This window comes from Eulemur rufifrons, chromosome 3 (genome assembly GCF_041146395.1).
Source record: "Eulemur rufifrons isolate Redbay chromosome 3, OSU_ERuf_1, whole genome shotgun sequence".
Lineage (NCBI taxonomy): Eukaryota > Metazoa > Chordata > Mammalia > Primates > Lemuridae > Eulemur > Eulemur rufifrons.
In genome coordinates, this window is record NC_090985.1 from 4,764,555 (window position 1) to 4,788,219 (window position 23,665).

The 23,665-nt window shown below is 43.1% G+C and overlaps 1 protein-coding gene across 2 annotated transcripts in view; it reads right to left on the bottom strand.

Annotated features, from left to right (window-relative positions):
- The window catches only part of LOC138381927 (sodium/nucleoside cotransporter 1-like), an 88,804-nt gene that overhangs the window by 42,695 nt on the left and 22,444 nt on the right, over positions 1-23,665 (bottom strand). Inside the window, exon 1 of one of the 2 annotated variants that reach the window (XM_069466574.1) lies at positions 544-687. The exons of the other annotated variant lie outside the window; for it this stretch is intronic. The gene's annotated coding sequence lies outside the window, so the exon portion shown is untranslated. Of the gene's footprint in view, positions 1-543; positions 688-23,665 lie in introns of those variants that run through there. 2 annotated transcript variants of the gene reach the window in all.

Sequence of the window (23,665 nt, forward strand, 5' to 3'; positions counted from 1 at the left end):
ATTCTGCCCATTTCACGGGGAAGGACAGCATGTGTTTGTCTCCGATACACGCATTTTTCTGGAGAGGCCCCAGCTTTCATCACTTGTCACAACAGGTCAAACCACTGCCACTAAGTGCCATCTCGGGTGTTTTACACTTCCCCACCTCTGAAAGATGGAGACAAACTTCCTGAAGACATCCTTTCAGTCCCTGGACCCAGCTGTACCTGAAACCCATCCTGTCCCTGGCTCTTTCACTGCCAGAGCGAATACAGTCCCTTTTTAGCTGAAGCTCAGTTCATAGGCTTAAGCCCATCTGTAAGCAGGAGTGCCCACGAACACCTCCGCCTCTTCTCTCCCCACTCCTGTTCTCTCACCTTTTCTGACCTTGAGGGACACCCTACTCTATCCAAACGCCAGCCTGCTTTAGCTGACATGCCCAGCGGCATGTGCATGGACACACATGCAGACACACACACACAAGCAAGGACAGAGCCTGCAACACCCTGTGCACACACAGACACACGGCTGCACAGAGAGAGGCAGGGTCCTATTTCTACTCACAGATCTGTGGTTAACAGGTCGCTCTCAGGGAGAGACAGAAGCGTTTCTGTGGAGACAAGCTGTGTCCAATCTGCCTTCCCTAGGGCCTGTCTTCTTACTTCCGCAGGAATTGCTGGGCATAGTCCAGAGTGGGAGTAGGTTGGGCCTGCAACCCAGCTCTGGCCAACACCTCCCTACAGCCCAGAGCCACAGCTGGGGCAGGGAACCAAAGCATATTTAGGGGATACAGGAGGGGGCTCACCCCAGGCCTGTCCCCTGCAGCTCCTCCCCCTCATGGCTGCACCCCTCCCTGAGAAGCCTCCTCTCCTGCTGCCTGCCCCGTCTACCTCTTCCAGGGAGCCTCTTGGGTGACTCCTGCCCTCCCTCCTTCTCAGGTGTGGCAACAGACAGAACGGCCTGAGAAAAGGGCATGAGTGTTTTATGAGCTGTCTTTTTAAAACTTCCTGCGCTCTTGGGAACTGAAACCAACATCCTTATCTCAGACCGGTGGTTGGGAGGGGCAGGAGAGTGTCCTTTGTACCACAGATGTCCTCCCAACAGCCCTCTGGGCTGGGTGGAAATTGTCTTCTGCTGAGATGGGACAGATCAGAGTCATCAATTGTAGTTAAAGGGACACAGCCTAGAGCTGACATCCTCCCTCTAAAAGCTCTGTCTTTCTGCTTATAGTCAGGGAAATTGGGACTTTAAGATGGGAGTCTGCCATTTTCCTCAATTGCCGTCAAATTAATAAACCCCCCTTTCTTTCTCTTCAAACCACTTGTCCTCATTCTTCTGACAAGGCCCTGAGGACAAGTGCTAAGCTTTTTGGTAACACCTCCTTCCCTGGCCATCCTTCCTTGCTCCTCAGGCTGTGGCATTTTATTTTTCATTTTGCATCTTTCTCAGTCCGCCTTTCTTACTGGATCTGTAATTATTATACCAGCAACCTATTTTCCTAAGCTTGATGATGAGGGGAGCAGTGTAGCTGCCACTAATAGTAAAAGTGTTCCAGGCCTAAGCATTGATACAATCTCACACATACAAAAATACGAAATCAGACCCTTTCCCCCTTCATTTCATCTTTTCTTTCTTTCTTTCTTTTTTTTCCCTTTGGACAGAGTCTAGCTCTGTTGCCCAGGTTGGTGCTCACTGCAACCCTGAACTCCTGGGCTCAAGCGATCCTCCTGCCTCAGCCTACTGAGTAGCTGGGACTACAGGTGCATGTACTATCAGGCCTGGCTATTTTTTCTATTTTTGTAGAGATGGGGGTCTCACTATATTGCTCAGGCTGGTTGAACTCCTGGCCTCAAGCGATCATCCTGCCTCGGCCTCCGAAAGTGTTAGGATTACAGGCGTGGGCCATCCTGCCTGGCTTCATTTCATCTTTTGTGAAACTAACATCTAAGCAGCAGTATGCAAAGTGAAGGGACAAACTCTTTGGCTTTCAACCTTCAGACTAAACATTAAACTAATCGGACAGGATTAACACCATCTCCTTAATAATTAATGGGGCGTTCTCAGGACAAAATCTTTTTCGATGCACAAATGCTTCCCGGCAGCACAGGGTGTGCAGTTTCCTGCACGTGCTGGCTGTTTGGAAGTTTGGAGAGGACGATGAACGGAGAGTGGGGTCACGCTCTCTCTTTCAAAACGTTTTTGTTGTCATCTGTCCTTTAAATTACCAAAGCATCACAAGTACATTGTTAAACATTTAAACACTGTAGAAATACACAGAACACAGGAAGTTAAAATCCTACCCCAAGCCCCCTGGGGATGGCCACTACTGAGTTTGTGGCATTTTTTCCCACTTTTTTCCCTAAATGTATATCATGTTATGTCATTCATTTTCCAACAAGGGATCATGCCACACCAGCATTCTCACAGTTTGAGTTTTCCAGCAGGGATCTACACCATGCTGGGGGCCCGTTGCCACCTTGGGAAACTCAGTGTTTCTCCTGAGCAGGACACCTGTCTCCACGGGCAGCCTCCACGGCAATGGGCTCGGAGCTGCCCGCATCAAGGCCACTGAAGGGCAAGCGGACTCTACCTGCCTCTCTGCCCCTACCCTGCCCTAACCATGCTCTTCCCCTGCCCCTTCCATCCCCTCCTCCCCTCTCCTGCCTTCCCTCCTCTCCTGCTGCCCTTTCCTCCCTGCCTCAGTTTCCCTTGGTGCCAGAGGGAAGCCAGGAGGCACAGCACATCCAGCAGCAGCTATGCTGGTTTGAAAACATTCCCAACTTTGCAGCTTACAATCTTGACCTCGCCGTGGGCCCTGATCTCCACTACAAGGATTTACTGGGCTGTGTATCATAGGATGAACCTTCACCTTGGAGCCTATAGGTCTCGATTCACTCCTGACTCTCTAGTTAACTTGTTTGCTCATCTGCAAAGCAGTGGGGTGGGTAACAGTACCTGTCAGGATTAAAGGAGCCAATGCTCAGAAGAGCTCGGCAGGGAGCCCAGCACTGGCAGGCTGGCAGGTGTCCCTGCTGTCATAGCTCCATCTTGGGGCTGTCTTGACACATTTCTCCCCTCCTCTAGGCCAGGAGATCCCCAGCTTCTCGCCTGCTCCTGCCCTCAAGGAGGGGTGACCAGCAGCCCCAAAAGCCAAATGCTCTTTTCAGGTGGAACTGGCTGGAAGCCACAGGCAGGGTGGTTGGGAGGCTGCACAGAGCCGGATGGAGACCCACAGGGACAGACTGGGAGCTAGATGGCCTCAGGTGTCCTGGCTCTGCCACCAGCTGTGGGACCTCAGCACATCTCTGTCCTCTGTGTGGCATGTTTTTTGAGGACAGTCTCTGAGGCTCGGCCCACCCCCTGGGGCCAGCGCAGAGTGAGGGGAGGGCCATGCAGACATCCGTGTATCATCTCCTTTTCAGTCCAGCAGCACTTAGAAGGGCTCATCACGCAGAAGCGGCCCCAGCTCTCCCAACCCTGCCCCCCTCCTCAGGGGCATGTGACATGGTTTTAGTCCTTCTGCTGTCCCCTCCTGTTTTAAGGGGATTCTTAGCAAAGACTTAAAGAGAATCCCTTTCCTTGCCAGGCTCTGGTACTATAAATGAGTCTGATCCAGGATTGCTGCAGCCTTAGGATGTGAAGTGCATATTTATATAACATTCTTGGTGACCACAAAAACAAGAACAAACAACTCTGAGTTTGAGACAGTGAAAGAAAAGATCAACCAGGAAGGGGAACTGGAAACCACTGAAAAAGCCTAAACTAACTTATCTGACTTATACACAGCCTGTGTGTCCCAACACATACAGGAAAACATCAGGTAGATCTGATTTGTTTGTTTTCGATCTGGATATGCTGTTGTTCCATGCACTCTTTAATGTGTGATGGACACAGATCATCGAGTTCCTGAGAAACTGCCTCTGGAATAAGTGCAGAGCCGCAGCCACTGTTCACAAGAACGACGAACCACCTCAACAGCAGCACCCGCTGCCCCTTTACCACGTCTGAGCCAACAAACACCAGCACGGGACACACGAGAAACAGAGAAGCCAGAATGAATGAGTCTGGATTTTGCCTGGATCAACAGGAAAATGAAACATGGGCAAATAGCCGGGAACATTTTGGCAGCTGAGGAAGACTGAGTACCTGGTAGTTTCTTTTGACTCCTTCTACCAAGTGTGGAGAAGCGCAGAAGGAAGTTAACAACACAAAAAAGCCTAAGCAGGCTGACCGTGGCCCACATAGAAAGTCGTGGTCACTAAGAAAGAAACAACCCCATTCATCTGCATGGAACTGGGCTAAGGACAAACTAAAAAGGGGACTTTACCTTGAAAAAAAGATTCAAGATGAGCTGACAATGGAAAGTGACCTATTAGGGACAGAAATAACAAACTAGACCAAATTCGCTGAATAAATTGCAATTTCATACAGTTCAACCAAATCCATGCCAGGTACTGTGCCAGGGATGCAAAGATACACTCCCTGCCCCATCACGGAAGTTATGGTCTGGGGGAGGGAAGGACAGCAGTGGTGACATGGTGTGCCACCTGCTAAGTCACAGGTAAGCACAAGGAGTAACCAGGACAGAAAGACAAGAGGGTTCAAGAAAGACCTGGTGAAAGATGTGGTCTCAGAGCCTATTCTTGAAGGGGGCTGCCTTCTTCAAGGCAGGGAAGGGGGCTACAGGAAGAAGAAATAATACAGGCAAAGACCCAAGGACCAACTTTTGTTTGGAAACCTGAGCAAATGCCACTCTCCACTAGCATCAGGGCATCTTTCAAGGCTATGCACAGCCAGTTCCAGCAAACCTTAAGGTCTGACCAACCCTAATCCCTTGGAAGGCTAAATGCCACCTTCCTTTAGGGTTGTCTGTGCCACTCAGCCTCCATGCTTCATTCCTGCTCAACTCTCCCTCTTTCCCTGAACACCTGGAACACAGTCATCCCCTCCTCACCAATGTCTTGCCATTGACCTGGTGGTGTCAACATCCATGTAAAGTTGAACCATCCAGCAACTTCACCAAGTTTCCTCACAGCCCAGTGATCTTCACCTCCACCCTGCTCCACCCCAGCCCCTCACCGGCCAGAACTGTCCCACGATGGAAACTCCAATATCCTACTCTCTGACCAACATACCTATCCTGCCAGCAATTCTAACCCTTTGTTCCTCCTCTAATAATTCTCTGATCTCCAATCCTTTCACTCTTCTACTCTCCAATCTCACCTCCCCCATCCTGTACAGACCACAGAAGCTCAACCATGATCCATTACTTGAACCACCTCTCCAGAGGAAGCCCTGCCCTCTGGCGCCACCTTCTGCTCTCCCAGCTCCCCTGCGTTTCCCACCATAATATGTGGAAAAGCCACAACCCCCAGTAAACCCAACTGGCGCTTCCCTGTGCATCTACACCTGAGCTGATGAGCATGGCTGGAGAAAAGTCACACAGCCTTGTACACTGAGGTCACCAAGAATTCGTGGTCTCTACTACCAGCTGCCTGGAAATCCTCTGATGAGCCCCAGACAGCTCTCTTATTACTCTATGCAATGATGTCCTTAAGGCCTACAGCCTCTCACTCTTCGATGTGATGATCTATTTCACAAAGAGAAATGAGGCCACTAGGTGGTAAATTTGTGCCTACTCGTACCCTACAAAAACAATGCTGTTCACGTCCTTCCTCCCAATGTCTTCCTAAAAGACATGTCCTTTCTCTTGCTCAGAGCTAATCCCACCACCTAGGTCTACCTTTTCAGGGACCCTCCCCCCGAAATAGTCCTCCTATTCCTGACCATTAATCTCCTCCCTACTGACTCTGCCCCTTTAGCATGCAAACATCCTCACATCTCTTTATCTTCCATTTGACAAAATGAACAAATATTCTCTGGACCCCATCAGATGCAAATCTGTGACACTCTACCATGCTACAGCCCCTCCTGAAAAAAGCAGCCTTGGCTGGCTTATTCTAGTAGATATGATCTGTGTCACAGATGTCATAAAAAACCACTTCCAATATCTAGACATAGGTGCATGGACCATGGATTGGTGCTAAAGCTAGAGGACAGCAGACAGGCACAGGCAGTTCGGTGCCCAAACTGTCCAGCTAGGGTGACAATGTGGCCCACCCAGGTCCTCTCTAAGGAAGTGTAACAGAAACGTGAGGCACTCATGCATCTGGACCAATGTTGAGAATTAGCTGCTCTTTTCCATAACGCTACTGTGCATCTCAACTGAGGAGAACTGAGACAGAACACAAATGGTTGAATAACAAGTTGCCAAAACATACTACCCGTGAGTTCAAACTCACCAATTGGCAACATCATGGTATTAACTGTTTCAGGCAAAAATCATCAATGGATGCTCAAACTAGTTGTTGAAAGGTGAATGAGCAAAGGCATATGTATAATACGCAGTCTCACAGTATCCCCCCATGAGGTGTTTATTCATTTCAGAAGGGAAAATGGTGAAGAAACCTGGAAGACACCACCTTAATCCAGTGACCACAGTGAACATCCTGGTCGTGGAACAGACAGATGCGCCTTCTGATATGATGCGCTGGGAAGAACCCATCGCTGCTGTGGGATTCCTGCCAAAAGTGCACAACCCAATATATCATGAAAGAACATCAGGTAAAGCAAACATAAGGAAAATTCTACAATAACTGCCCTGTACTCTTCAAAATGTCTAGAATCCCCAGGGAGCAAATACTGAGGAACTGCCTTAGACTGAAGACTAAAGAGACATGCCAGTTAAATGCAGGATCCTGGACTGGATACTAGATCAAAACATAATGATGTCTTTTTCTATTATCTTAGTTTGGGTATAACAAAATACCTTAGACTGGGTAATTTATAAACAATAGAAATTGATTGCTTACAGTTCTAGAGCCTGGGTAGTCCAAGATCAAGGCACTGGCAGATTTGGTGTCTGTTCAGGGCTTGTTCCTCACAGATGATACCTGACATGTGTCCTCACATGGCAGAAAGGTCAACAAGCTTCCTGAAGCCTCTTTTTTGGTTTTCTGAGACAGAGTCTTGCTCTATTGCCGAGGTAGAGTACAATTGCGTTGTCATAGCTCACTGCAACCTCCAACTCCTGGGCTCAAGCAATCTCCTGCCTCAGCCTCCCAGGGAGCTAGGACTCCTCCTGGGGGCAAGAGGAGAGACACCTGGCTGAGTTTCCTATTTTTGGTAGAGATGGGGGTCTCTCTCTTGCTCAGGCTGGTCTCGAACTCCTGACATCAAGCGATCCTTACGCCCCAGCTTCCCAAAGTGCTAGGATTATAGGCATGAGCCACCGCACGCAGCCAACCTCAAGCCTCTTTCATAAAGGCATTTATCCCATTCGTGAGGGCTCTGCTTCTATGACTGAATCACCTCCTAAAGGCCCCGCGTCTTAGTACCACTGCACTGATAATTAGGTTTCAATATATGAATGTCAGGGGACACAAATATTCAGGCCATAGTATCTGTAACGGAAATTAGTGGGACAACTGGTAGAATTCGAATCAGGTCTGTGGATGAGATAACAGTACTGTAACAATGTTAATGTCATGATTTGACAACTGAATTGATATCAGAGAATGTCCTTATTTTTAAGAAATATGCATGGAAGGGATGCAAAGGGACATCAGCTATGCAGCTTACTTCCAAATGGTTAAGAAAATAATAATATGGATACATATAAAGAATAAATAAAAGCAGGCCAGGTGTGGTGGCTCATGCCTGTAATCCCAGCACTTTGGGAGGCAGAGATGGGAGGACTGCTTGAGCCCAGGAGTTCAAGGCTGCAGTGAGCCATGGTTGTGCCATTGCACTCCACCCTGAGCAAAAGAGTGAGACCCTATCTCTTAAAAAAAAAAAAAAGTAGTAATAATAAAAGCACATAGTAAAATGTTAACATTTGGGCAATCTGGGTGAAGTCTATGCAGGAATTCTTTTTATTATATTTTTACAAATTTTCTGTAAGTCTAAACTTATTTCAAAATTTTTAGAAAGATTTGTTTTTTTTTTTTTTTTCCAAAAAAACCCATACTTCTGAAAATTATAGGGAGAAATTGGCCAAAACCACAACTGTGGGTAAACGACTGCAAAATGCCACTCTCCTCCTTTGCCAGGTAAGGCACATATAAAAAGATTAATAGACACAGAATCTTGAAGACTAGTAAGCTTGATTTAACTGATCAACTTAGAATTTTGTACCTTAGAGAGAATATATATTATTTGTAATGACCATGAACATTTAAATAAAGAGGCAATAATGAGCCTCTGCCCTGGACTGATTTTTGACTTTACTGGTGGCTCCTTGTGTGGTACAGATGACCACCCTGCCTGCAGAGTGCCAGGCGAGAGGAGCCAAGAGAATCCTGGTCACAAGGAGCCAAAGGAAAAACCTCCAAAAGTCTCCAAAGACCCAAAAAAGCCGTTTTAAAACATATGCAAAAATAAAGGATAGTATTAAGAACCCCCATATACCCATCACCTACACTCAATAACTATCAGAATCTTGACACATTTGCTACATCTTTTTGCTACAGTATTTTCAAGAAAATTCCTGACATTTTCACCGCTAAATACTTCTATGTGGGTGTGTAGAGATTTTTCTACCCAACCACAATTCCATCATTACACCTCACAAAATTAAAAATAACCCCTCATTATCATCTATTACCCATACAAATTCCCCTGACATAAGAGCTTTTAACTCCGAAGCTCCTCACACCAAAGCCTTCACCCCGGCATCGTGGCCCAACTGTGAACTTGCTACCTCGAAAGGGTGGCCTCTTCACAGATGGGAGCAGAGAGGCAGCAAGCAAGCCTTGCCTACCCCACCACCAAGTAACTGTGCTACTATGAAAGCCCACAAATGATGACAACTTTCTACACGATGCAAAAACACCAAAATCTATTTTTAAAACACAGAAAAATATTTCTATTGTAGGGTTATAAAGGTTATAAATATCCTTAATGTAAAGGGTACTTATAGACCAAAACATGAATGATCAGAGAGCATAAACAATTGGCAGAGATGCAAATATCAACACCACAAACACATAAAAATACTCCTACTAGTAATCAAATAAGTACATATTCAAATAATTACTTGCTACATGTCATCCAAGTTAGTATAGAATTTTTTTTTTTGAAAAAAAATTCAATAATGGCAAAAATATGGCTTGTAAATGGATACAACCTCTCTGGAGAATAATTTGTCAAGGTGTTCCAAAATCCTTATTCTGTTATATTCCCATAAATTATCCTAAAGAAATCATAAGGTATATATACATCATTATATAAATAAGTTTTTCTTAGAAATATTACTTATTTCTAATACCAGAAAAAGATGATGTGGGGGCCAATCAACTGAATGTCCAACAGTAAGAGTCTAAGAAAGAAATCATGGGGCACCCCTAAGATGGAAATACCATTGATTGATGCTGCTTTATGTATGGTTTGTGGACCAATTGTTAGTAGGCCACCTTGAGAAAAAGAATTTGAGCTAGAATGTGAATCAATCACAAAAAATGTCTTTAACAGCAAGACATCCTCAATGAAGAGATCAGTGTGCTGATGTGTACCACAAGACTCCTTATCTTGTCCTGAAACAGTAAGAAACAGTTTGTCTACATGACTGTTTTGAACAGCACCACTACAGACTACGTCCGAAATATATCCCAAGTTGCCCACATCCCTCCACATCTACTGCTACCACCAAACCCAAATTACCTCTCTGAACAGTTGCAGAAGTTCTCTAGTTGGTTTATTCTACTGCCACTTCTGTGCCCCTACAATCTACTTTCCACTCACTTACTAAAGTGATTGTTTTGAAATGCCCATCAAACTAGGCTTATTTAGGATGTGATGCAAATAAAACATTTTAAAATCTTGAAAACAATTTTCTGGAAACAACATGAAATTTACAAAAGCAGAATAAAATCAAAAGAGGCCAATAACCACAAAAGAATCTAAAAAGATCAAAGAATTAGTACCAAAAAAGGTTCAAAACTGTGACAGGGTCTTATAATACTTACCCACATCTGATTTTCCTCTTTTCCTGGCACGCGGGAGGACTACCCTTCCCCACTCCTTGCAGTTAGGCCACGTGACTAGTTCTACCCAACTCACTGTGGAGCTGAAGTGCTGTGTTGTCACTGCAGCATTTAACTGAGGATGTGCAAGCCCTCTAGTGTTTTCTGCCCCAACACAACAAAGCCTGAAGCTAGGTATTGACATGGCAACGTCATAAGATGGTGAAGCCTCTGCAGTTTCATTTTCTAACCCTCTTTTCATCTTTTTGCCATGAAATTATTTTCAAAATTGAAAATATACAGTTACAGAATTCTATCTTTTAACCACCTAAATATACTAAATATCTTTTGTGTCATTACATAATTGAAAATAAACACTGAAATTCCATCAACTATTGCGAAAATAATTACGATAATATAACTATGAAGCTGACAGTGGAGATCATCACAATATTTACTACCATTATCCTTGAGTACATCTCACCCATACTTTGAAAAGGAAAAAAAAATTCCTACATAATTTCCTTCCACTGTTCCTTTTATTCAGTGTAAATTCTGCTAAACATGAATGGAGAAAAACTAGAACTTTCCCTACAAATTAAAAACAAGTCACTATGTTGTATTAAATCACTATCTTCTCTGCTTTTTAACATTGTATTAAAAGTACTATCCAATGCAATTAGACAACAGACTGTAATTAGGGATCTAAAAATTGGAAAAGAAGAGGCAAAACTCCACTTATAAATAACATAATGATATGTCTTGAAAACTCAAAAGAATTGACATGATTCGTATTACAAATTAGAGAATTTAGCAGGTTATATAAGAAACAAAATCATTAGGCTTCATTTATAAAAAAGGAACTCAGTTGGAAAATATAATGGAGGAGAAAACCCTACTTATGAAGCAAAAAAGAAAAGAAAAGATCTAAGCATAAACTTAAACTTAGTAAGATCCTCTATGAGGACTGATATAAAAACACTCCCCAAAACATAACACATTTAAACAAATGGAAATCCACAGCTACCTTCTTCATAAGACACAACATCATAAAGATGTCACCTCTTCCTTATACTAATTATAAATTTAACACCACTCCAATAAAAATGCCGTCAAGTTCTCTTTCCAGAGCTAGACAAGCTAATTTTACAGTTCATCTGTAAAAACAAACAAGCAAGAATAGCCAGAAGACCCCAGAAAAGACAAAGAAATGAGGGAGGATTTGCCTTACAAGATATTAAAACACATTATAAAGCTCTATAATTAAAACATGTAGCAATGGCATAACAATCAGACACAGAGACTAATGAAACAGAACAGAGAATCCAGACCAGGCGCAGTGGCTCAAGCCTGTAATCCCAGCACTTGAGGCATCCTAGGTAGAAGGACCGATTGAGCCCAGAAGTTTCAGACCACCCTGAGCAACACAGCTAGAGCTGCTCTCTACAAAAAAACAAATTTAAAAAAATTAGCTAGGGATGGTGGTGTGCACCTGTAGTCCCAGCCACTTGGGAGGCTGAGGCAGGAGGATCACTTGAGCCCAGTAGTTCCAGGCTGCAGTGGGCTATAATCGTGCCACTGCACTCTAGCCTAGGCAACAGAGTGAGACCCCATCTCTGGGGGCGGGGGGAGGAAGAACAGAGAATCCAGAAATGGATCTGATTATGAAGGGAATTTACCACAATGGTAGCATATTAAATCAATGAGGGAAAACAGCCTTATTAATGAATGGTGCTAGGAATCATTTCATAGCCCTATGGAAAAATAGATGAAATTGGACCTATTCTTCATATAATCCACCAAGATAAATTCCAAATGGATCAGAGATTTAAATGTAAAACACAAAACCGTTGAGTGCATGGGTAAGGATTCCATAACACAGGAGTGAGGATAACTTTCTCACTGTGACTCAAACTCGAGAAGCAATAAGCAAAAATAGTGTTTAAATTAATTACATAAAAATTTTGATTTGCATGACGAGTCTTCCTAAAGTAAAAAGGGAAATGAAGAAATGAAAAAATATTTGTAATATAAAAAGGGAAGCCAAAAATGGAAGGAAAAGACAAACAATCCTTTGCAGAAATAGTCTAGAAGGATAGGAACACATAATTCACAAAAAAAGGAATGCAAATGGCCCTTCAACATGTGCAAAAATTTTCAATCAATCTTCATTATATGAGAAATATAAGTAAATGTCCACTGAAACTATAGTGAGATACCACAAAACACTACTCTATGGCAAAGCAGTAGGAAGCTAAGACTTTCCGACACATTACTGGTGAAAATCCAAAATGGTACAACCCCTGTAGAGGAAAATTCAGCAATAACTACCAAAATTCACAAAACAAAGACTATGCACAAGGCCATTTAATAACAAGTATGGAAACAACTCAAATGTTCACAGTGTGTGCTGGTTAACTGAAACACAGATAGACCAAGCCAGCAGAGCACTGCACTGCTAAAAAGGAATGAGGAACTCACCCAAACTACATCGATGAGCCCTGAAAATGTTATTCTAAGTCAAAGAAGCCACACACAAAGGCCAGAAATTACACGATTCCATTTAAATCAAATGTGCATTTGTAAATTCAAAGAGACATGAAGTAGATTAGTGGTTACCAGGGGCTGACCTTTGGGGGACAGGGGTAGGTGGGCAGGAGCAATCAGGAACAACTATTAATGGGGACAGGGTTTCTTTGATGAGAACACTGCAGGACTCATGGTTATGTCTGCACAACTCAGTGAATATGCTAAAAAAACAGTGAATTGCATACTTTATAAGGGTGAGTATATGAACTATACCTCAATTTTTAAAAAAAAAGAATGAAGAATTCCTCCACAGACAACTATGAAGTGATCTCAAGGATATACTGCTAGGTAACAAAAGCAAGGTCAAGACCACTATGTAGAGGATGCTACCACTTATCAAAAAGGGGGTACAAATATATGGACATCAATACAGGTAATAAGTGCAATAGATTGAAACATACAAAATATGTTAAAATCCTTTAGTTCATAATAAGACTAAAAAAAATTTAACTGGTCCCCTTTTAAGGATGCTAGGGAACCAATCATTATTCTGAAAACCGTTAAATGAAGGGCAAGAAACAAGCATTGATCCTGCCTATGCTAGATTCAAATTTTATCACATAGTTAATGAGCAAAGTTTCTCTTTATAGAAAGAAGGATTCAGTATTAAATGGAAAAGAGATGACAGAGTTAGAATATCACCATTTGCCACCATATCGCCACTAATGAATTAAAGATCTGATGATCATTACAAGATTTTTTTGGTTCTTTTTTTGAAACAGGGTCTCACTCTGCTGCCCTGGCTAGAGTGCAGCGGTGTCATCATAGCTCACTGCAACCTCTAGCTCCTGGACTCGAGCTATCCTCCTGCCTCAGCCTCCAGAGTAGCTGGGACGACAGGCATGCACTACCACACCTGGCTCATTTTTCCCTCCTTTAGTAGAGACAGGGTCTTGCTGAGCCTGGTCTCGAACTCCTGGCCTCGAGAGATCCTCTTGCCTCAGCCTCCCAAAGTGCTAGGATTACAGGCATGAGCCACGATCTTGTGTGGTCTCTAGTCTCACTGAGTCAAAGCTGGTCTATTTGACAAAAAGAACATGGCAGCACTGATGACACGTAGTCTGGGCTAGGGGGTAACTTCTGCCATGACCTCTTGGGTCACATCTCTGGGGGAAGCCGCCCACCACGCTGTGAGGACACTAGAGCAGCCCTCCTGGAGAGGAAGTGGGCCCTTCTCCCACCCCCAAAACATCCCGCACTAACTTGCCGGTCCTGTGGGGAAGCACCTTGGAAGCAAATGCCCGGGCCCAGCGAAGTTCCAGACGATGCAGCCCAGCAACGCCTGCCTGCAGCTCCGAGAAACGACGACCAGAACCACCAAGCCGAGCTGCTCTCACATTCACCACCCACAGACACCCTGAGAGATCAGTACTTTTGTTCTGAGCCAGAAAGTTGTGGGGTAATTTGTTGTAGAACAAATATGACACGATTCTACTTTTGTACCTATTGTAAATTCTCCACAATAAAATATTTCAAATTACTAAGCCAAATAATTACAGATAATCCTTTAAACAGAACTTCTTCATTCCTGCCAGAGCATATAACAGGTTGAACTAAAGCAGGAGAAGAAAGAGCTGATAAAAACTCACTGTTCTACGTCTATCTCACTGTTTCTTAGGAAAAGTGTCATTTATCACGTAACCTTGTTGAGCCTAAGAATACTGAGTTATGGAAATGCCCCCTGTATTTCTGGAGACAAGATTTGATTTGTACGTTCTATAATACCTTGTCCTTGAGGATTATAAGGAATGCCAGTAATGTGCTTGATGTCCCATTTAATACAAAAAGCTGTAAAAGAATGACTAGTGTAAGCAGGGCCATTGTCAGTTTTAATGGTGGCTGGGACTCTCATGTATACAAAAGAGGAGTGTAAGTGTGAAAGTACATGTCTAACAGTTTCTCCAGAGGATGGAGTAGCCATAATAAGACCGGAATAAGTATCTACAGTCACATGTACAACACCTAACTTGCCAAATTTAGGAATACGAGTAACATCCATTTGCCATAATTCATTTGGTGAGAGACCTCGAGGATTAACTCCTACAGAAAATTTAGGCTGATTAATTAATTGACAAGTGGGACAATGAGAAACAATGTTTGTCTTGATTACTGGTTATGTGAAATTTTTTAATTAAACCTTTAGTATTAATATGAGTCAGTTGATGAAATTTAGCTGCTTCTTGAACAGAATCAACAAGCAATTGATCTATTTTTTCATTACCAGCCACTAATGGGCCTGGAAGGTTAGTATGAGATCTGATATGGGTAATAAAAAGTGGAAACTGGTGATTCCTTATAATCGATTGAAGTTGCTGAAATAGTTTGGAAATTTCATCAGTTTCTGTAATAGTAACTGTTTCTAAGGCTAGAACTGTTTGTACAACATATTGTGAATCAGAAACAATATTTAAGGGTGAAGTAATATCTAGTAAAAGCTGAGTAATAGCCTGCAATTCTACTTTTTGTGCTGAAGTGTAAGGGGTGGTCCATACCTTAGTTAAAGGACCAGAATAACCTGCCTGACCATTGCTACTGGCATTGGTAAAAAAGGTAGGAGCATGAGGTATAGGCATGGATTTTATTATCTTAGGTAATATCCATTGAGTCAATTTTAAAAATTGGAGCAACTTATTTTTTGGATAGTGATTATCAATTATTCCTATAAAATCAGATATACCTGATTGCCAATCTAGGTTTTGCTGATAAGCCATGTGAATTTGAGAATTAGTAAGAGGAACAATAATTTTTTCAGGATCCAGGCCACTTAGATGTTTTAATCTTTGATGGCCTTTAAATATCATTTGACCAATTTTGTCCAAATATGTCGAAAGACGTTTTTGTTGTTTATGTGGGAGAAAAATCCATTCAATTATACCCTCTTCTTGAATTAAGGTAGCAGAGGGAGAATGTTCTGATGGATAAACAATTAAATCTACTCCTTTTTTAAGATTTACTCTAGAAAGTTGAGCTTTGTGAATATGAGATTGAATCCATGCCAATTTCTCTTGAGCTGCCTGAGTTAGTAGGCGAGGACTATTAAGATCAGAGTCACCCTTTAGTATATCAAATAAATTACTTAAAGCGTAAGTAGGAATCCCTAACATAGGTCTAAGCCAATTTATGTCTCCTAACAACTTTTGAAAATCATTTAAAGTTTGCAATTTGCCAATACGTAATTGAACCTTTTGAGGAATTATTTTGTTTCTATCAATGAGAGACCCCAAATAAGTAAAGGGGTAATCTTGTTGGACTTTATCTTCAGCAATTATTAAACCGAAGTGAGGCAAAATTTGTCTGGCCTGTTGGTACAGTTGTTCCAATTTTTGTTTTGATGAACATGGAAATAAAATATCATCCATATAATGAATAATATAACTATGAGGAAAACAGTTTCTTAATATATCTAGAGGCTGATTAACAAAATGGTGGCACAGGGTTGGGCCATTAAGCATGCCCTGAGGCAAGACTTTCCATTGGTATGACTTAGTGGGCTGTTGATTGTTTAATGCAGGTATGGTAAAGGCAAATTTCTCTCTATCAGATATTTGTAAAGGAATTGTAAAAAAGCAGTCTTTTAAATCTACTATTATAATATGCCAATCTTTAGGGACCATAGCTGGAGAGGGAAGTCCTGGCTGCAGGGTTCCCAAGCTTAAAGCAGCTGGCTTGAGCCACGCAGAGAGCTCTTAAAGTGAAAGTTCTCCTTTAGAATTTTTTCTTTTTCTCTTTTCTATATTTTTTATAGACCCGAGAAGAGGGTCGGTACCTACTTTTATTGGCTTTGTCTTATCCTGGCCCAATGCAGACGGAAGGTCCCAATTGACCTTCTCTTTTCTGCTAAAAACAGGCTCCAGATCTTTTACTAAGCTTATTTTAGGACGGATATCCTCCGTGTGGCTAAAAGAGAATTCTGAGTTAGAATGAGACAGCTGTAGAGCTTGAGAAATTAAAGAGCAGAGCTTTCAAATACATAGAGGAACCTTTTTTTTTTTTTCGGAGCACTTTTCATTATATTTTCAGCGCCAACTGCTTTTGCTGTAGCTTGAACTCACCCGGAGGTGGGAACCAATCACAGTGCTTGGAAATTAAATGTAACAATTTCTCAAGATTTTTCTTTTTGGCAATTACTCTAGTACTCTTTAATAAGCTCTCAACAATTCCACATACTCAGAAAAGATAGTCTTCCTCATTATTTTAATCCGGACAGAATAATAATTTACTTTGCCCTGGAGATGTTCACTTACCTCTCACTAGGTAAGACACGTGCGCGACATTCAATCCACTCCAGGTCCCTTGCGATGCAATTCGGGAACTTCTTCACTCCAGCAAAGCCTTTTGCCTTCAAGACCCTATCGGAATATCCTGCCGACTACGCCAGTTTACGGGGAGTTAGCTACGCTCCCCACAAAGAGGTCTTTTTCTTTTTACTCCGATCAGGTCTTTAAGTTGACTACGCCAGTTTGCAGGGAGTTAGCTACACTCCCTGCAAAGAGGTTTTTTCTTCCTATCAGGTCTCTCAGGCAGGGGTCATCGCAAAGGATGAAAAATATAGTAGGAAACAGAAATAAAAAATAAAGTAATGGCAATAATAATACACAGAGCCAAAGATATAGTTTATAAAGTAAAAGTTTATGAAAATAGATAAAGGAGGGTATCCGGATGGAAATATTTTACCCGCATAAAATATCCCCCCGACTGAAACTCCACACAGGTATTATATAGGGTACATACAGGCTCCCCGTTGCCAAGGGCAACGGTATTTGCATACTAACAGGCAATTTACTTTAGGGTCAAAGTCTCCTAAAAGGCTACTACAGATCCTTTAACTAACTCTAACTAGGGGAACAATGAGTTATAAAATCATCTTGGGGCAAACTTCTAAGTTTTATGATAAGGCTATTACTTTAACAACAAACAAAGACATCTTGGCTCCAGTGATTGTGTTCTTGGGGACAGAGATGATCCCAGAAGTCAACATGGGCTGTGCTTTGTGTTAATTACTTTAACCACATGGTTCCATCTGGGCCCGGCTTGGGCATTAGCATATCTATATGATCAGCTCTCATCTCCGGGGGTCCACCTGTCAGCTCTGGCAACCTTTTGGTTCTAAGGAAAAGGCCTCCCTTGTCTTTCAAAACAGGTGAGAACCAAAGGCCCAGTTTACAGCTGTCTCTTTGAAGTGCAGCTTCTACTGACCAGCAACACATTTATCTTTTCTTTAAGGCAAAGCCTTATTTGACTTCTGAAATCAAATCTTGTCTCCAGAAATGCAGGGGGCATTTCTATAACTCAGTATTCTAAGGCTCAACATAACCTCAGTTAATCCTCTCAGAAATTCTATCAGGTAGACTTTATTATTCCCATTTTGCAAATAAGAAAAGTGATGCAGGCCGGGCGCGGTGGCTCACGCCTGTAATCCTAGCACTCTGGGAGGCCGAGGTGGGCAGATCACAGGGACACAACCCAGTGTGTGGGGAAGGGAGGGCAACAGCTTGCCAGGAAAGATTTCTCAAAGGATGAGCAGGAATTGGGTGCAAAGAAAGAAGGACCCTTGGAGACTGAGGCAAAAGTACACGCCAAGTCCCTAACTCCAGAAGGGTCATATACATGTGAAAACTCTAGCTCAAGTGTAACACATACTGCAAGTTTTCTTAACTAGGAATATATTTTTATTGAAGGTTAATATTGGAAAAGAATATAAGTCATAGGTATATAGCTTGGAGAATTATCACAAAGTGAACTCATCCACATAACTACCGCCCAGGTCAAGAAATAGAACATTACCAGCACCCAGAAGCCCTCACACCTTCCCCAGATCACTATCCTCCCTCTTCTTCCCCAAAGGGCGGCGCCATCCTGATTCCCAGCGCCACAGCTCTTCCTGAGTTTGAACTCTGCATAAACCAAATCATGCATGTTGTCTTTTTTGTCTGGCTTCTTTCACTCAACACCACGCTTATGAGATTCATCCATGCTGCGACATGCAGCAATGACACTTTCATTCCCGTTGTTATCAAGAATTTCACAGACCACATATACCACAATATATTCTGTTTTTGATGGACTGTGGGGTTATTTCTAGTTTTTAACTAGTATCAATAATACTGCAACGAACATTCTAGCATGTGACTTTTGGTGAACATATGCACACATTTCTGGTGCCTATAGACCTAGAAGTAGAATTGGTGGGTGAGAGAACGTACATATTTACAACTTCAGTAAGTGTTGCCAACAGTTTTCCAAAGTAATCTTACTAATTTATATTCCTACTAACAGCATATGACATTTGTGTTTTGTTTGGTTGGTTTTTGTCATAACAGAAAAGAGAACCTACCACAGTCTGGAGAAAATCTAAACTTTGATGAAAACTGGCCAGGAAAAAACTACAGCCAATGGTCCCTCCCCAGCCCGAAATCCTGTGTGTACTCTTTCACATAAATTTTATTATTTACCACCCCAAATTCCTAACTTCTGCAATGGGTAAGCCCTTAGGACAACAAATTCCATTATGAAGAGTGATCTGTACCATCCTTATTTCCACGTCATAGGAAACAATGTGTAGGAATAACATTTTTTGGTCTGATTATAAAACATGCTGTATCAACTACAGCCTCAAAGCATTTTCTAACAGTTACTTTCAAAAGAAAGAGGCCTTGTTTTCACATCACTTGTATTATAATGTATTAACAGGTGGAACAGAACTAGAATGGTCTCTATAGGTTGGCTTTTTAAAATTACTTTGCCTAGTCACAAAATATAAATCACTTTTCAACTCTTCTACCCTCCTCCACTTTGAATATCCTCAGCCTCTAAGCAAGAGAACATCACACACACACACACAAATTTAACACACCAGGAGGAATGAGGAAAAAGGGCAGAAGTTGTGTGGAGGACACTTCCTTTCTTTTTCTTTTCACAGGACTCAAAACCTGTCCCTCCCAAGTGCTCACTGTCAGTACAGGCGCCCTGAGACAAAGGACTGGGAGGAGGTGCCAAAGGAGCCTCCCAGGCTCACCAAGGTGGGGCAGGTGCCTGACTCCTGGGACACAGGGAGAGGAAGCCCCTTTGTATACCCCGCAGACATTGGTGGCAGACAGTGCCTTAGGGACATTCAGCAAGAGGCAGATGGCTCAGCAGGCAGGGCCGCATGGGTAGCATGAAGGTGGCAGCAAAGGATTCAGGCAGAGCAGCAGAGGGGAGGAAATCCATGCCCAGGGACAGGCTCTCATCCTTGGGACCTGAGGTCAGAAGAGGATTTGGCTGAATGCAAAAAAAAAAAAAAAAAAAGACCCCATTTGTGGGGAAAGTGGAGCACTGGTTGGTAGCCAGGATGGGGCACAAGAGCAAGACCATACTTACAGCTATGTAGGAGCAGGGACACAGAGCAGTGGAGTTTTAGATGGGACTGTGTCCACAGCTACAAGGCCCAGTGAGTACAAGTGGGACGGAGGCCCACAGTGTGCAACCAGAATGACTTTAACTTTGTCCAATTGAACTGAGGGCGAGAAGGGATTTGCACAGTATGGAGGAAGGGTCTGGTGGTGTGAAATAAATGCAGCCAAAGCTAAGGAGAAAGGCAGTAATGGGGAGCCAGGCAGATCATTACACATATTAGCAGACTAAGAATGGAATTTTGAAAATACACTGAAGCAGATGGAATTACCCCATATTTCACTGCCCCAACATAGCAAAGTCCCCTGGCTTCTGACACCTCCCTGGGCCACTACCTGTACATGCACAGAGACTCCTGAGAAAGAACAATATATAATATAAATACACAACATCTCACTGCAGCTGGGCACCAAGCGCTGCCTGGGATGCCTTCCCCATGTGTCCAGCCACTGTTCTCCTCCTCCTAGGGCGACCCCACATGTTCCCTCTTCCCAAGCCAACTGCCCTAACCCCATCCTCCCACTCTCAATACAGTAGCCTGTCCCCCTCCTATTTCAGTGAGCAATCCTAAAAATGTTTACCAGGAGCAAACTAGAAAAAAAGTTATTCACCATACGTGACAAAAAGACTAACATTCTCTTAAAAAACAAACAAACAAACAAACAAACAAAAAAACCATCCAAGTTTATTAAAAAGAAAAACTCCAATTCTCCAAAAGGAAAAATCACCAAAGTAGCAAACAGACAATACACAAAAGAGAAATTACAGATGGCTGACAAAACACTTGGCCAAAAACTAACCTCTCCCATGAAATTAAATAAAATTGGCCAAGATTAAAAATTGGTAATACCACATGCTTCCAGCAGACCAAATTTTAAGTCCTGAATCCAACTAGCTGAACAGCTGCACCCACTGACTTTGGCCCCACCTGGAGTCTGTGCAGGGCGCCATGTCCTCAGCTTGCACTGAGGGACACTCACCACCACGTCTATTACGGGAACACTGTTGAGAGCCTTGTCCCTCAAGAGAGCCCAGGACAGTAATTTCTTTAGGCTTCAGCTCAGAAAATGTACTTCTCCTGAGTCTCTTGCTAGTTTTAAGTCTCCCGAATTCTCGAACTGTTTTCCTATTTGGTCAGGCTGTGAGAGCTCAGAGCCAAATGTGTGACCCAGCCTCCTGGCAGCCAGGCATGTCCCTGTGGCTCACATTTCCAATGCTGACCTGACTCCTGACTTAACTCCTCAGTCCACCCCATGTTCCCTTGGCCCTGACTCCCCTTTCCGTTTGTTTTGTTATCTTACTATGAGTTACCACAACTCCTTTTTGAAACAAAGCAAGGTAAGGCAGCTCTAATGCTCAGGGTGTCACCCTCCGCTATCCTCCACGTGCTGAGAAAAATGCGTCAGGCTGGACTTCCATGATTTTCTTTCCTCTCGCTGTGTTGCCCAGGTGGGTCTCAAATAATCCTCCCGCGTCAGCCTCCTGAGTAGCTGGGATTACAGGCATGTACCACTGCACCCAGCCATGGTTTACACTTGTCACCGCAGGTGCATGAGGTGGCTGTGTGCTGACCTAATGACTTCTGGTGGTACAAATTAGCTTCCTGAGCAAGTCACTAAATATTAATACTCTCCAGGTTATTTCTAACTACCTTACTGAATACCACATAATTCTCTCAAAATGTTCTTTCAGGAACAGCCTATGGCATTTGTTTCAAGATGGCGGTGCTATAAAATCAATAAACTTGACAAATTATTCAAATTCCAAAAGGGTTTAGAACATTCGACTCAAAATCTAAATAATTCCTATACTAATATAGAGAGAATACCCAGCTGTAAACCAAATGTTTTCTTCAAAGTGTATGATAAATCTAGTCAGTATACTTTCCTGATAAGAAGACAAACTTCAGAGAAGTCACTAAAACACAGGAAATCATTTGAACTATATTCTGTTAATTTAGAACATGAACGTCAATTTAATCTTCAGAGGAACTATGTACCTACATCATTCAATACAGAGAGAAATCATTGTCTAAAGGTAGAAAAAAGAACAGTAAAGAATATAATTATTCCCATTGTAATTCCAGGGAATGGGGAAGTCAGACTAGGATAACACCAACTCAGACCCTGCTTGGTTGTGTTCAAGCAGTCAAAGAAACATCACAGAAATATGCAATGAAAGGAAGCAGAACTTAGAGATGCAGACTCTACCCTTCCTCCCGGTTCCCCTTCCATTTTATACAGTGTATCAGTCAGGATGTTTGTGGTTGTAAGTAAAGAAAATTAATCTCAAATTCCTATGCAATAAAGTGGATTTACGGGCTCCTGCTAAAGTAAAGTCCAGAGTCACATCTTGCGAGCGTCAGGAAAGGTTCCGTAGGACTCTAACTCTATGACCCGGCAATTCTCTTAGCTTCTTCTCACCCATGAATTGGCTTTGTCCTCTGCAGAGGGCTGGGTGAGGGTGGCCTCTCCCCCAACCACTGCACAGTCTCACTGGCACAGTTTATATCACATGCCTGCCCCTGAACTAATAACTAGGACCATAGGAATTCCACGTCCTGCCTGGCATAGGCCTGGGTTGCCCATCGATTACTGAACCAGGAATGGGGCAGGAAGGATTCTGGGGTCCATCCTGGAGCTGGCAGTGGGCTCAATTCCACCCAAACTATACAAGTGCTATGCATGGGAAAGGGGAAAAGGGGAAAGGGGAAGAATGACACATGTTACCAAGGAAGTGTGGCAGAGACTGCTTGGCTGTTCAAACCCAGTTCCTCTTCTTCCTGGGCACACAGCTAGATCACATTTCCCAGCCTTCAGTGAAATTAGCTGTGCCCATGTGGCCAATGGAATGTGAACAAACTGATGTGGACCACTTCTAGATTCGACTCTTAAAAAACTCTCACACATGACCCTCCACGTTCTGTCCCCTTCTGTGAGCTTGTCCATGCAGACAGCATAGTGATCTTGGCAACCAGGTGATGAAGATGGCACAGACACAGGTGGAAGGCGCCTTGCCTTGGTCTCGGAATCACCACTTAGAGGACAGTCCCCCACTGATCGAGAACACCTATGTTAAATTTTATGTGACTGAGAAACTTCTGTCAAGGTTGAGCCTTTCGCATATTTTTCAGTTTGTTACAACAGTCAGCAGACCCTAAGGTGAAAAACTTTAAGACCTTCGGAGTGGGCACCTTGCCCTAGATACAGGCTTAGCTGATGAAACAGAAACATAAGAACACAGGAGGCAATGATCGTACCACTGGAATGCAAACACAGAACAAGTGATAACCATGACAGTACTGGGCAAAACGAGAAGTGATGAGGAACACAGAGTAATTCCTATAAATATCTTTTAGACAGGCGACACAAAGTGAGGGTCACCTGGGAAGCCCTTTCTACATCAAATCTTGTTAAAATTTTCCCACAAGTTATCTATTCTCTCAGCAGAGCAAATGGAAAGTTTCTCTAGTAACTCAGAATATGAACTGCCTTGTAGTGAAACTAGGCACAATAGCTGCCATTACACATAACAGTGGTATTTGTCCTTCAGCTAAAAAGCATTTGGAACCCCAGTGCAGGGGCTGCTCTTCCTCCATCTAGCCAGCACCTCCCTTCCTCTGAGGCTGCTCCCCCTCTTCCAACCACCTCGTTCTGTGAAAGTTGCTGCCCGTCACAGAGGCC